This window comes from Nerophis lumbriciformis, linkage group LG29, assembly GCF_033978685.3.
Source record: "Nerophis lumbriciformis linkage group LG29, RoL_Nlum_v2.1, whole genome shotgun sequence".
Lineage (NCBI taxonomy): Eukaryota > Metazoa > Chordata > Actinopteri > Syngnathiformes > Syngnathidae > Nerophis > Nerophis lumbriciformis.
Window position 1 is genome coordinate 15,070,318 of NC_084576.2, and position 6,132 is coordinate 15,076,449.

Here is a 6,132-nt window from a genome sequence, read left to right on the forward strand (position 1 = left end):
TTTATAAAAGCTTTTGAGCATTGTGTGGAGGCAAAAACCAATGATTGTGGTGACTGCTTATATTATCTGGAGCAGTTTACCAAAGGACAGTCGAGAGATTTGGTGCGCAGTTGCCTCTATATGCCTACAGAGAGGGGCTATGCTACAGCAAAACACCTACTAAGGGAACACTTTGGAAATCCTTCAAAAATAACAGCAGCCTACCTGGACAAAATCATGGTTTGGCCAAACATCAAATCTGAGGATGTAAAAAATCTCCAAGCTTATGCACTCTACTTGCGAGAATGCTCCAATGCGATGGAAGAGTTGCAATACTTGGACGAGCTCAATATTCCAGCTAGCATGAAGATGCTCATACAAAAGCTTCCTTACAAATTAAGGGACCAGTGGAGAGGAAAAGCAGCTGACATTGTTGACACACAAAAGCGACGTGCTTGTTTCATAGACATTGTGAAATTTATTGAACAGCAGGTCAGAATTGCTTCAGATCCTGTCTTTGGTGACATTCAGGACATTCCTCAAAATAAAACAATAACCAAACCCAAGCCTATGCATCAAAGAAAATCACAGTTCAGAAGAAGCAGTTTCGCAACTCAGGTGGCAGTTGCCACTGAACCTAAATCGGATCCACACCTGGATAAGTTTGTTAACAGAGGCATCTACTTCTCCAAGACAAACTCTATTTCCTGTCTGTATTGTAAAAGAGAACATGCATTGGAGCACTGTCCAATACTGGGAAAGAAGGCGCACAGAGAAAAGCTTGACTTTTTAAAAGAAAAAGGCCTGTGTTTTGGTTGCCTGTGCACAGGGCACCTGAGCAAGAGTTGCGACAGGCGCATCACTTGCTCTTACTGCAACAAGACACATCCCGAAGTGTTACATATTCACAGGAGGCATCTGGAAAGTGGAGGAAATAGCCATCTGCCAAAAATAGAAGCAAAGATTTGCACTACATCATCAACTTGTGGCCATACAGGGGCTGGCAACTATGGAATTTTACCTATCCTGCCCGTTCAAGTGAAGTGCTCAAAGGGCAGCAAGATAGTCCAGACATACGCTTTCCTAGATCCAGGAAGCACAGGGACCTTCTGTTCTGAACAGCTACTGAACAGGCTGAATACAGAAGGCCGAAGAACAAAAATCCAATTGCGCACCATCGGGCACAGTAAGGCGACCCCTAGCAGTGTTGTAAATGGCCTGAAAATCTCTAATCTTGCTGGCAGTAAGTTTTTTGAGCTTCCTGATGTGTTCACTCAAAGGCAGATGCCTGTGGGTACTAACCATCTGATCAGTGAAGCAGAGCTAGATAAGTGGCCTTACCTCAAAGGCATCAAAATCCCTCGACTAACTGCCAACGTGGATCTGTTAATTGGTACCAACACCTCCAAGTTAATGAAACCATGGGAGGTGATTAACAGCCACGGAGACGGACCCTATGCTGTCAGAACCCTACTGGGGTGGGTAATTAATGGGCCAAAACAAGGCAACAACCAGCATAATGGGAGCCCCATAGTTACTGTTAACCACACCATCGTTAACAGGTTGGAGGAACCGCTTATCAACCAGAGCATTGGCGGAACACAATCAGCCCAAAAGTCCTATGAGTGGACTCAAAGCTTCCGCATTGAAAAAGAGGAGCAAGAAAAGCTTTGCAGTGGGACAAAAAACTTGCTTTGGAAAAGGAGAGGCAGGAGAGAACATGCTTTGGCCAAAAAGCAGGAAGAGCGAGAGCAAGCTCTGGCCAGAGAGAGAGCTCTAGAGCTAGAAAGACAAAGAGCCTTGGAGCAAACACTTCTCCAGCAGCAACACGAGAAGAAGGAAAAGAGAGAAATGGAAAAGGCAAGACTCAAAGTTTGGAAGCAGAAAGAAAAAAGAATCTGTACTCAAAGAGAAGATGGAGGCAGAGTCTATATCGCTGACCTTTTTTGGAAAAGGTGGATTCGCGAGTATTTACCGTTGCTACAAGAGCGACAAACGTGGACAAATGAAAAAGGATGCTTCAGCACCAAGAGGAAGTTGGATACTTAGAAGCCAACTGGTAACCTTTCCTGATAGGAAAGGCCTTGTACGCTCAGTCTGCAAACCAAAACGAGCATAATCGAAAGACCAATAACAAAGATATGCCTTCTATGTGAAGGTATGGACTAAAATAATTGCATTATTGCAAAAGGGAACATGAAAACCAAAGAAAAAAGGTTTTGTTTTGGTATTATGGCTCTATTTGTATGTATTTATTTTTAATTCAATTGCTCTGTTCATCAAGCCAGTAGCAATTAGGGGCTGGTGTGTTAGAGCCATTTACTCTTTATGTCCGTCAAATTTATGACGTCACTAAAGGGGTTGGCTCAAGGCCAAGTGCCAGTCTACTTAGGGAGGGGCTGGGATCTTGCTCAGGTGTTGCTGAGTGGAGGCGCAACAGTTTTTGACTGTGCCAGGCTTTGATTTGTTTGTTCCCGTTTATTTTCCGTTTTTGTAACCAAGTGAGTTTGATTTATGACTGTATGTTAATAAATATTTGTGTTAAACATGGACACAATTTTGGACATCAATTATTAGTCAGCTGCACACGTCTAAACTAGCTTCAGTTATATTCGGCAACCAGTAGCAGCAATAGTATAGGACTTTACCGCTACATACTCGCTACACATACTCACACCCTATACCTTTGGTTTAATCACACACTTCATATGTATATATATATATATATATCTTTCAATAAACACGCTGCAAGCTAACGACGTCCCTGCTTCCGTGCCGTCTACTTCTCTCACTGTACCGTTACATTTCTCTTTTCTAAGAGAAACCATATAACATCCCCATCGCAAAACAGGGAGGGTTGGCCTGTACACTAACTTTCAGTAATCCATATATGGATTGTACCAAGGGTTTGCCCCATTACTGAGACAGGTAAGTCACTAGAAGGCAACTTTAATCTCCATGTAGCAATAAAAATCAATCATAATCTTATATATTTGACAGAGTACATGTTTTCAAATGGGTGTTGAGGATATATCTATAAATTGGATGATGTTGACTCAGACGGCTGCAGGGTTTGGACAATTATTTGTGCCAGGGATGCCGTGAATTTATTAAATTTTGGAATAAGGCTGTAACATAACAAAATGTGGAAAAAGTGAAGGACTCGGAACATTTTCCAGATGCATTGTTTATACAGCACAAGCATGTACGAAATATAGAAATGTCAATGATAATAAAATTTACTACTTTATTTGAAGTTTTTAGCTACATTATATGGTTAAATTAGTTTATACTATATAGCTTTGATCAACTAGGAGTTTGGGTAGTCTTTTACACAGGTACTGAAATGTGTAATAAATGTACACTTTAGTTTTCAGAACTAAAATGTAAAATCATTTCTATCAATATTCCTCATGTGTAAGAGTATGTGTGTGGGGCGGGGGGATACTTTATCAGTATCATGCAGTATCATCCTTCAAACCCCATTCGAAAAGCTGTGTACTACAAAACAAATTTTAGCCATTTATCCTGACTTCCTCAATTTGTTTAAAAATAAAAAAACAGCACAAATTATTGTATTTGTTTTGTAGGTGAAAGTTTTTGTATGTATTGTGCTCCTGAGTTAATGTTGCTGATCAATATGAATGTATTTCTAGTTATTGAGTTGATTTATTTTATTTTTCAGTATCAAATGGTTCAAGTAGGTCAAAAATGTTTACAGTTTAGATATTTTTTTTATTTTAGGCAAATTGATGCATTTTAAATCGTTTCTGTTACAATCTAAAAACAATGTTAATATAGCTAATCTTTCTTGTAAGTTGATTTTTTTTCTTTTTTTCTTTATTGTTAATAAGGATATAACGCTATGCAGAGGTGTACCTATAACAATTTTATAGACAACTGACACTATTTATAGTTGCGGTGGGGGACGCGCCAAATGTTTTTTTCTTGCTGGGGGGCGTGACAGAAAATAATTTATCTAAAGTTGCGAAGTAACAGTTTGACTGATGATGGGGAGGAGTAGTTTTCACTGCAGAGCTCCGCCCACTATGAATAGGTACAAATAATTACTGACCATTCCACCACTTCAGGTTGTCATCATGATCATTTGTACCAATTTAATCAAAATCCGAACTGGTGGAGCCAAGTCGTGTTTTGTGGCGAACCATCAGATCAAAATTTGGCGGCTTGTACTTGTGCAATGACAATAAAGACCTATCTATCTATATCCTATTGCATAGACAAAATGTATTCACATTTTGTCATAGACCATCAGTTTAGTATGTGTCTGTCTGATCATCTAAAGCAGGGATGTCAAAGTCATTTTAGCTCAGGGGCCACATGAAGGACAATGTATTCCCACGTGGGCCGGACGAGTAAAATAATGGCATGATAACTTAAAAATACAACTAGGACAAGTTCAGATTGTTTTCTTTGTTTTACTTCGGCCCAAAATAGAACAAGCAAATAATCCTCTTGACAAAACACTTGAAGTTAGTTAAATTCTGAAGGAAAATTTTGAAGAAAAAACTTGAGGTCTTCACAGCCCGTCTAGGATTGAACAAAAAACTAAATAAAGCACATTTAAAAATGATTCTATGTATTAACTACCTCATTTGTCATTTCCTTTCAATTTGCACAGAAGACAATAATTTTCACAGAACTATATCAATGTGCAGTGTTTCATGCAGCATTTTAAGTGTTTCTTTTACTCCTGTTTGTTTTAAAGCCCCACTTTACCGTGTAGGTTGTGGTGCTTTGGAAAACATGCTAGTATACATGTATGTAATACAAATATCCTCAAAGTTGCATAATCATTAAACAATCTATTACTTAAAATTAGTTGCCAGGTTTCGCATCAATGTTTTGCTTAAAGGCGGCCATGTTTTTCAACAAATCTTGCTAAAATCTTGCACACACGTGCTTTTCAGTCCCCCAGAGGTATCTACCAAATGTTATAGATACTCACTGGTTGAGCCTACACCCTAAAGGTACATTTGTTATTTTGTACGGTCTGTTGATTCGTGTGAGGAATTTTTACTTACAGGTCAAACTCTGGGGCTGCCATGTAACTATTTGCTTGCCTAACAGAATTGCTATTGCGACATTCGGTGGACACATTTAGAACAGCAGTTTCTTTAATTTAAAAATGCAGCTCAATTTTACACTTCGCAAACTCATCTCACGGGCCGGATTGAACCTGTTCACGGGGATGATCCGGCCCGCGGCCCGCATGCTTGACATCCCTGATCTAAAGTAATGTAATGACAGTTAGACTGATAATGGCAAGGAGCCGTTTTTGCTGCCAGGTTCCGCCTACTATGAATGGGTAGGGATAGGAACTGACCCATACAGCACTTCAGGGTGTCATCTCCATTATTTGAACCAATTGTGATTAAGATCTGAATTTGTCGAGCCATATTATTTAGGTTTTGTGTTGTTAAAAATGTTGTGGTGAGCCATCAAATCAGAGTTTGGCTCCATGCCACGCCCACATCCGATGACATAGGCAAATTTGCTTCACAATTGATCATTGCCCATCTGTCTAGTACCTTTCAATTTAACTTCGGCTCATGTGGTCAGAGTTCCCTGAAGGGTCAAGTACAACCCCTGTTTTTAGCCTAAAACTAGACGTTGGAAACACAAACGGCCGGCTTTCTGTTTATTTTCAAATATATTTCTTGAGATTTGTATGTGCATCCTCTCATGATAGATGTCTCCATTGATTTTCGTGATGACACATGAATCTGGTTGCAGAGGGGAACTTTTTTTTTTATTTTTAAGGGGGGTGCTACTGAGTCAAATTTACAATTTTGTGTTCGGGCCACTCCAAAATTGTAAATGTTTCACCAGACCTGATGCGCCTGCAGAAATTGGTTTTGATTGATTGAAACTTTTTTTAGTAGATTGCACAGTACAGTACATATTCCATTCAATTGACCACTAAATGGTAATACCCGAATAAGTTTTTCAACTTGTTTACGTTAATCAATTCATGGTACAAATATATACTATCAGCATAATACAGTCATCACACAAGTTAATCATCAGAGTATATACATTGAATTATTTACAATCCGGGGGGTGGGATGTGGAGGGTGTTGGGGCGGGGGAGGGGGGTTAGGTTTGGTTGCTATTAGCACTTCAGTCATC